The sequence below is a fragment of the Bos indicus x Bos taurus genome, chromosome X, assembly GCF_003369695.1.
Source record: "Bos indicus x Bos taurus breed Angus x Brahman F1 hybrid chromosome X, Bos_hybrid_MaternalHap_v2.0, whole genome shotgun sequence".
Lineage (NCBI taxonomy): Eukaryota > Metazoa > Chordata > Mammalia > Artiodactyla > Bovidae > Bos > Bos indicus x Bos taurus.
In genome coordinates this window covers 34003203-34013376 of record NC_040105.1, presented here as the reverse complement: position 1 = coordinate 34013376, position 10174 = coordinate 34003203, and the positions used below count along the sequence as shown (strand labels likewise).

Below are 10174 nucleotides of genomic sequence, written 5' to 3'. Positions count from 1 at the left end.
ATGATCCAGTTGCTAAGGATATTAGCCTTAAAGGGACATAAGGTCATCAAAGAAAAAATGCAGTTTGCACAAAATCCGCTTTGTTATTTAGGGCATCTAATATTGCCAAATTCAGACTTAAATTGAAGAAAGTAGGGAAAACCACTAGACCATTCAGGTATGAACCTAAATCAAATCCCTTATGATTATACAGTGGAAGTGAGAAATAGATTTAAGGGACTAGATCTGATAGACAGAATGCCTGGTGAACTATGGACGGAGGTTCATGACATTTTACAGGAGACAGGAATCAAGACCAAATCCATGGAAAAGAAATGCAAAAAAGCAATATGGCTGTCTGAGGAGGTCTTACAAATAGCTGTGAAAAGAAGAGAAGCGAAAAGCAAAGGAAAAAAGGAAAGATATTCCCATTTGAATGCAGAGTTCCAAAGAATAACAAGGAGAGATAAGAAAGCCTTCCTCAGCAATCAATGCAAAGAAATAGAGGAAAACAACAGAATGGGAAAGACTAGACATCTCTTCAAGAAAATTAGAGATACCAAGGGAACATTTCATACAAAGATGGGCTTGATAAAGGACAGAAATGGTATGGACCTAACAGAAGCAGAAGATATTAAGAAGAGGTGGCAAGAACACACAGAAGAACTGTACAAAAAGAGCTTCATGACCCAGATAATCAGTATGGTGTGGTCACTCACCTAGAGCCAGACATCCTGGAATGTGAAGTCAAGTGGGCCTTAGAAAGCATCATTACGATCAAAGCTAGTGGAGGTGATGGAATTCCAGATGAGCTATTTCAAATTCTAAAAGATGATGCTGTTAAAGTGCTGCACTCAATATGCCAGCAAATTTGGAAAACTCAGCAGTGGCCACAGGACTGGAAAAAGTCAGTTTTCATTCCAGTCCTAAAGAAAGGCAATGCCAAAGAATGCTCAAACTACCGCACAATTGCACTCATCTCACACACTAGTAAAGTAATGCTCAAAATTCTCCAAGCCAGGCTTCAGCAATATGTGAACCGTGAACTTCCAGATGTTCAAGCTGGTTTTAGAAAAGGCAGAGGAACGAGAGATCAAATGGCCAACATCTTCTGGATCATGGAAAAAGGAAGAGAGTTCCAGGAAAACATCTATTTCTGCTTTATTGACTATGCCAAAGCCTTTGACTGTGTGGATCACAATAAACTGTGGAAAATTCTGAAAGAGATGGGCATACCAGACCACCTGACCAGCCTCTTGAGAAACCTATATGCAGGTCAGGAAGCAACAGTTAGAACTGAACATGGAACAACAGACTGGTTCCAAGTAGGAAAAGGAGTGCATCAAGGCTGTATATTGTCACCCTGCTTATTTAACTTCTATGCAGAGTACATCATGAGAAATGCTGGGCTGGAAGAAGCACAAGCTGGAATCAAGATTGCTGGGAGAAGTATCAGATATGCAGCTGACACCTCCCTTATGGCAGAAAGTGAAGAGGAATTAAAAAGCCTTGTGATGAAAGTGAAAGTGGAGAGTGAAAAAGTTGGCTTAAAGCTCAACATTCAGAAAACGAAGATCATGGCATCTGGTCCCATCACTTAATGGGAAATAGTTGGTGAAACAGTGGAAACAGTGTCAGACTTTACTTTTTTGGGCTCCAAAATCACTGCAGATGTTGATTGCAGCCATGAAATTAAAAGACGCTTACTCCTTGGGAGGAAAGTTATGACCAACCTAGATAGCATATTGAAAAGCAGAGACATTACTTTGCCAACAAAGGTCTATCTAATGAAGGCTATGGTTTTTCCAGTAGTCATGTATGGATGTGAGAGTTGGACTGTGAAGAAAGGTGAGCACCGAAGAATTGACGCTTTTGAACTGTGGTGTTGGAGAAGACTCTTGAGAGTCCCTTGGACTGCAAGGAGACCCAACCAGTCCATTCTAAAAGAGATCAGTCCTGGGTGTTCTTTGGAAGGAATGATGCTCAAGCTGAAACTCCAGTACTTTGGCCACCTCATGGGAAGAGTTGACTCATTGGAAAAGACTCTGATGCTGGGAGGGATTCGGGGCAGGAGGATAAGGGGACGACAGAGGATGAGATGGCTGGATGGCATCACTGACTCGATGGACATGAGTTTGAGTGAACTCTGGGAGCTGATGATGAACACGGAGGCCTGGCATGCTGCAATTCATGGAGTCACAAAGAGTTGGACACGACTGAATGACTGAACTGAACTGATGTGTGTATATATATATAATATATATATGTATATATATATTATATATATATATATATATTGGGGCTTCCCTGGTGGCTCAGTGGTAAAGAATCTGCCTGCCAATGCTGGAGACATCGGTCTTGCCTGGGAAATCCCATGGACAGAGGAACTTGGTGGACTACAATCTATGGGGTCATAAAGAATCAAACACAACTTAGCAACAGCAAGACATATATATAAATTTATGCTTTAAGTAAAAGAAAAACTCATTCTATGAAGTTATTTTTAGCAAATATAATAATGAACACCATTTGGCGTGCTGTTATGAAGCATACCATTTGTTTTCTTGGAGATCTTAATAATCCTTGTGCAAATATGAAATGCAAGTACTTAATTAGGTAATTTATTAACAATTCATCTGAAATATTTATTTACTATGTACTGTGTCAAACATTCTTCAAGTTCTAAGGATATGATAAAAGTAAAATACTTACAATTCCCTCTTCTCCAAATTACAAAACAGTTGATAAAACATCCAGTTAAATAAATATTATAATGTAGCTTGATGAATGGTAGCATTCATCCTGAAGGTAGGAGAAACCAGAATTCTATGGGAACCAATGGCAATGGAGAAAAACCTGTCTGAGTGATGGTCTTCTTGAGAACACCACATTTAGGTTAAGAACTGGAGAATGAATGAATAGGACTCAGCCAGACAGAAGGTGGAGATTGCATAGTGGAAGTGATAGCCTTTTGGAGTGATAGTTATTGATTTCTAGGAGTCAGACATCCAAAAGGGAAAAGTTAGTCATTGAAGGGACTTAGTGAATAATCAGATTTCTATTTTTCAAAATACTATTTAAATTGGAAATTGGAACTGTAGAAGGACAGGACTGGGGCAACAGAGCAATTAGGAGGCTGTTTCAGAACTGCAGTAAAGGACGATAATGGCCTAGCATAGTGCTGGGCAAGTGATGATAGAAAGATGGAAAATAATCCATATCCAGACTATCAAAACCTATTGAATTTAACATTAAAATTTTTCCAGAATCTGATCACTGCACACCATCTGCCTTGCCACCATCCTGGTATAAGCCAACAACATATCTCATTTCAATTACTTCAATAACCTCTTAGCTAGAGTTGCCAGATTTAACCAATCAAAATTTTATCTGGCAACACTGCTCCTAACTATTTCCCACCTTCTGCCTCTTCTCACATGCCAGTCTCTTCTCAACATGACAGTTAAGTGTACTGTTAGGCAAACACAACTTGATCTTGAAAAGTTCTAAACAGCCCACTGGTCATGATGTATTATGCTTATTTAGTTCAGTTTAGTCGCTCAGTTGTTTCTGACTGTTTGTGACCCCATGGACTGTAGCACGCCAGGCCTCGCTGTCCAACACCAACTCCCAGAGTTTACTCAAACTCATGTTCTTTGAGTCAGTGATGCCATCCAACAATCTCATCCTCTGTCATACATTTATCCTCCCTCCTTCAATCTTTCTCAGCATCAGGGTCTTTTCCAATGAGTCCATCAACAGAAAATTGGATTAAAGATTTACTGAGCATGGCCCTGCCCATCAGAACAAGACCCAATTTCCCCTTCAGTCAGTCTCTCTCATCAGGAAGCCTATTATCCTCCTCCATCAGAGGGAAGACAGAATGAAAACCATAATCACAGAAAACTAACCAATCTGATCACCTGGACCACAGCCTTATCTAATTCAATGAAACTATGAGCCATGCTGTGTAGGGCCACCCAAGACAGACAGGTCATGGTGGAGAGTTCTGACAAAACGTGGTCCACTGGAGAAGGGAATGGCAAACCACTTCAGTATTCTTGCCTTGAGAATCCCATGAGCAGTATGAAAAGGCAAAAAGATAGGACACTAAAAGATGAACTCTCCAGGTCAGTAGATGCCCAATATGCTACTGGAGATCAGTGCAGAAATAATTCCAGAAAGAATGAAGAGATGGAGCCAAAGCAAAAATAACATCCAATTCTGGATGTGACAGGTGATGGAAGTAAAGTCCGATGCTGTAAAGAGCAATATTGCATAGGAACCTGGAATGTTAGGTCCATGAATCAAGGCAAATTGGAAGTGGTCTAACAGGAGATGGCAAGAGTGAACATAGACATTTTAGGAATCAGCGAACTAAAATGGACTGGAATGGGTGAATTTAACTCAGATGACCATTATATCTACTACTGTGGGCAAGAATCTCTTAGAAGAAATGGAGTAGCTATCATAGTCAACAAAAGAGTCCGAGATTATGCTTCTTACATACTGCTGGGATAAATTTATTAACATTTTGTCTAAGATCTTTATGTTAATAAGTGCTTTTGTGTCTAATTTCTTTTTGTTAGCCTGCTATGGTCAGATTTTGATGTTGAGGTTATATTTGCATCATTAAGTGAATTGTGGAGTAATTTATTTTTTCCCTCTCTCTTCTCTGGAAATGTGTTTTTAAGATTATATTTATCTTCTCTTTGTAATTGACAGAATTTTCCTGAAAACCTTAGGCCTGGTATTTGTTATTTTACATTTTAAAATACTGATTCAATGTATTTGTTAAAAGACAATGTTGTTGAGTCAATTATTAAAACTCAGTTTCTAGTAAACTGAATATTTTGTCTAAATATTCAAGGTTCTTATGATAAAGTTTTTCTTGTTCTCTCTAGGTAATCTGAGTATTACCTCTACTTATGTCTTTTCTCCTTTTTCTTCCCTCATATTGTTTATATGTACTGCTATTCTTCTTAATTTTGCCAACATTTGTGTGTTATCTTTTTAAAATAATCAACTTTTGTCTTGCTGATTCTATTTTTCATTTGTCTTGAATTGCAAAAATTTCCAGATCTTACATTTATTATCTCCTAACTTCTATATTTGGTTTATCCTATTGTTCATATACTATTCTATTTATATTGATTTTGAAATTCTCATTTATCCCCCCATTTTCAAAATTTCACATAACAGTTAAATCTAGATGTCCAATTGATTCAGTGTGAATATTTTATAAGTCCTGCTATGCAATTCCTATTGATTATTTTACCTTAAGTATGAATTTCCTTGAATAATGAGCTGGTTGCCTAAGTAGGATCTCAACAGATGAAAAATGAGGGATTAAGAATAAGTAGGATATTAAGTATAATTATCAATTTTAATGCTGGGTTGGCAAAAAAGTTCATTTGAGTTTTCTCATACCATCATTTGGAAAAGCCTGAACACATTTTTTGGCCAACTCATTAGATTTGCTGTATTTCAATATTCATTCTATTTGAAGCTCAAATGGTCCTATGTTTGGCTAATGAGAATCCCTTCAAGTTGTCTCTTGTGTCCTTTCATGGTCTATGAGGAAGTCTAGGTACAGGATTTCAGAAGTGATAAGATGATCAGGCTCACCTTGAATATTTCTGATAACAGATATATTTTAAGAAACCCTGGTAATTTTTGTAAGTGGAAAATAATATTTGGAAACTATATCTTGGTGGTAGGTTTGCATTTTCTACTGGATTGTCACAGCTTTTAGGGCATTTCAGTGGAGATCTAAAAACACATGTATTTTGTTTATCTTACAAGGAGAAAAATAAATTCTACCTTTCCACACTATGCAAAGGAGTCCAAACGGTATTATCTTCAGTTTCTGTCAGAAAGGCCAGCATTCACAATGTTTGAAGCCCTTGCCTGGCGGTAGTGCACATGAAGGAGGAGACTGTACCTAAATTCCTTGCCACAGGAACCTACTCAGGTGGCACCAACCTTGACTTTCAAATGGAACATTATATCTACAAAAAGGAAAGTGGTGGCATCTACATCTTAAGTGTGAAAGACCCTGGGAGAAGTTTCTGCCAGCAGCTCATGCCATGGTTGCCACTGAAAAATCCATCTGATATTGGCATCTTCTCCTTCAGGAATACTGGCCAGTGGGACGCACTGAAATCTGTAGCTGATACTCAGGCCACCTCTATTGCTGGCCACTTCAGTTCTGGAAACTTCACTAACCAGATCCAGGCAGCTTTCCAGGAGCCTCAACTTCTCGTAGTTACAGATCCCAGGACTGACCATCTGCCTCTCCCAGAGGCGTCTTAAGTTAACTTGTCTACTATTGTTTTATGTAACACAGATTCTCCTCTAGGCTATGTAGACATTGCCGCCCCATTCAGCAACAAGGGAACATCTTCAGTTGGGGCTGACGCAGTGGCTGCTGGACCCGGAGATTCTGCGCATGCACAGCATGTTTCCCTGCGTGAACTCACAGGAGGTTGCGCCTAACCTCTACTTCCACAGAGATCCTGAGGAGATTGAAAAGAGTGGGCCGCTGCTGGAAAGGCTGTGACTGAGGAGGAACTTGAAGGTGAATGAACCTATCGAGTTCCAGAGTTTACTGCTACTAAAGTCAAGGTTGCAGATTAGTCTCAGGGCAGGCAGCGCCCTCTGTGCCTATTCAGCATTTCCATGCTGAATATGATAACTGACTGGTCTCAAGCTGTTCCCCACCAAGCTCTTAAACAAAAAACGGAAATATAAAGTTGACAGAAAAGAACATTTCTACAAAAGTAAGTAAATCTATACATTCTAACTTCATATTACTAATTTCCCACATTTAAATGGACATTATAGTAGAGGACCGCCCCCCTTGCCAGTCAGAATGGCTGCTATCCAAAAGTCTACAAGCAATAAATGCTGGAGAAGGTGTGGAGAAAAGGGAACCCTCTTACACTGTTGGTGGGAATGCAAACTAGTACAGCCACTATGGAGAACAGTGTGGAGATTCCTTAAAATACTGGAAATAGAACTGCCATACGACCCAGCAATCCCACTGCTGGGCATACATACTGAGGAAACCAGAATTGAAAGAGACACATGTACCCCAGTGTTCATCGCATCACTGTTTATAATAGCCAGGACATGGAAGCAACCTAGATGTCCATCAGCAGACGAATGGATAAGAAATCTGTGGTACATATACACAATGGAGTATTACTCAGCCATTAAAATGAATACATTTGAATCAGCTCTAATGAGGTGGATGAAACTGGAGCCTATTATACAGAGTGAAGTAAGCCAGAAAGAAAAACACCAATACAGTATACTAACACATATATATGGAATTTAGAATGATGGTAACGATAACCCTGTATGCGAGACAGCAAAAGAGACACAGATGTATAGAGCAGTCTTTTGGACTCTGTGGGAGAGTGAGAGGGTGGGATGATTTGGGAGAATGGCATTGAAACACGTATACTATCATATGTGAAACGAATTGCCAGTCCAGGTTCGATGCATGATAAAGGATGCTTGGGGCTGGTGCACTGGGATGACCCAGAGGGATGGTATGGGGAGGGAGGTGGGAGGGGGGTTCAGAATGGGGAACATGTGTACACCCGTGGTGGATTCATGTTGGTGTATGGCAAAACCAATACAATATTATAAAGTAATTAGCCTCCAATTAAAATAAATAAATTTATATTAAAAAATGGACACTATAGGATTCTGTTTCATGTTTGATTTGTATCTTGATGTCTTTTATGCTGAAGATCTTGGTTCTTAGTGATATAAGTGTAATTGTATATATGGTTTACTCTACTCTGTGTATGGTGAAGTATGTATATATCTTTACAAGAGTTTTAGAATGATCCCAATAGCGCAACCTAAGACTCTGTTATTTTCATTTTTATATGCTTAGGTATATAAAGTCAACATTCTATTTTTAAATGTTTGAGGTAAATATCTTTGCCATTAGGCCACAAATTTGATATAAAGTAATAATCAGTCAGTCAGTTCAGTCACTCAGTTGAGTCCAACTCTTTGCGACCCCATGGTCTGCAGAATGCCTGGCTTCCCTGTCCATCACCAACTCCCAGAGCTTGCTCAAACTCATGTCCATCCAGTCAGTGATGCCATCCAGCCATCTCATCCTCTGTCATCCCCTTCTCCTCGCACCTTCAATCTTTCCCAGCATCAGGGTCTTTTCTAGCGAGTCAGTTCTTCGCATCAGGTGGCCAAAGTACTGGGGTTTCAGCTTTAGCATTCAGTCCTTCCAATAAATATTCAAGATTGATTTTCTTTAGGATGGACTGGTTGGATGTCCTTGCTGTCCAAGAGACTCTCAAGAGTCTTCTCCAACACCACAGTTCAAAAGTATCAATTCATCAGCACTCAGTTTTCTTTATAGTCTAACTCTCACAGCCATACATGACTACTGGAAAAACCATAGCTTTGACTAGACGGACCTTTGTTGGCAAATTAATAATAGTGAGTTTCAATTTATTTGTTATGTTAGGGGTTGCTTCACTTTTTTCTGTTTTATTTAATGTTATTTTTCACATGTATAGAAAAATGAAGATGGTGCTAAGGTCAAAACTATAATACAAGTCACATTGAAAAATACCTAGTTTTTATCTTTGTTCTTCCCACTACCTCTCTTTTGTCTTCTTTCCCAAATTTACTATTTTGGTTTATCCTTCTATTGTCTTTTGGAAAATATTAGCAACCATGTATGTTCATGTGTTTGAGTGTGCATATAAATTCCCACACTTGTTACCCAAAAGGTTCCCCAAAAAGTGTAAGATATTTCTTTCATTCTTTTTCTTTTTTGCAACTGTTTTGCTTTTGCAATTAATGGAGAAGCAGCTTTATGCATGTTTCTGGGTGTATCTTGGAAATAGATTCCTAGAAGTGGGATTTCTGGGTCTCAGAGAAAATGCATGTGTAATTTTGCTAATTCAAATTCTTAGAGCCAGTACGGTTTTGCTTTACCATTAGCAATGTATGAGGGCTTCCCTGATAGCTCAGTTGGTAAAGAATCTACCTGCAGTGTGGGAGACCTGGGTTTGATCCCTGGGTTGGGAAGATCCTCTGGAGAAGGGAAAGGCTACCCACTCCAGTATTCTGGCCTGGAGAATTCCATGTACAGTATGGTTCCTGGGATTGCAAAGAGTCGGACAGAACTGAGCGACTAGCTCAGTAGCTTCACTAGCTTCACTAGCAACGTACAAAAGTGATTGTTTCTCACAACCTTAACAACGGAGTATGTTGTCAAAGTTTTCTGGTTTTGTCAAGGTTAGAAATCATACCTCAGTGCAGTTACAATTTATATTTCTATTATACATCTGATCACCTCAGATAATTAAGGGCCATTTTTGGTTCTTTTTCTGTGGACTGCTTCCCATAGCACTTGTCTATTTTTTTCTTCTTTAAAGTGTTGGGACTTTTTCTTTTTTAGAGGTTCTTTATATAATAACAATGTTTCCCCTCTATATGTGATACAAGATGAAAATATTTCATCTAGCTTTGTCATTTGTTCTTATCCTTCCCTCTGTCACTTCCTTCTTTCCTTTCTTCCTTCTTTGTATTTTATTTTTTTGTCATGCACACAACTTTCAGGATCTTAGTTCCTCCACCAGGGATTGACACCATGCCCTTTGCAATGGAAGCATGGAGTCCTAAGCACTGAACCACTAGGGAATTCCCCTTCTTCTTTATTTATACCATACACATTTTTAATGAGCTTCCCTGGAGGCTCAGTGGAAAAGAATCTGCCTGCAATGCAGGAGACGTGGGTTCAATCCCTGGGTAAGGAAGATCCCTGGAGGAGAAGGAAATGACAACCCACTGCAGTGTTCTTGCCTGGAGAAACCCATGAACAGAAGAGCCTGCCAGACTATAGTTCATGGAGTCACAGAGAGTCAGATATGACTTAACAACTCAACAGCAACATTTTTAATGTCATAACATTTATCAACAATTTTCCTTATTGTTTCTAAATTTTAGATCACAATAAGGCATTTAAAAAAACCATTTTATAGATAATAAAGGAATTCACCCATATTTTAATGCTTGTACAATTTTATTTAAGCCTTAGATATCTGATATTTTTAAAAATTTTCATGGTCTACAGTGTGTTTAATATACAGCACTTTATTATTGGTTAGTTTCAATTAAAAAAAAAAACTCTATTATTTCTCCT

General features: G+C 38.8%; 1 pseudogene; it reads left to right on the top strand.

Annotated features, from left to right (window-relative positions):
- Positions 1-2762: 2762 nt before the first annotated feature.
- On the top strand, positions 2763-6680 carry LOC113888010 (annotated as a pseudogene).
- Positions 6681-10174: the final 3494 nt, after the last annotated feature.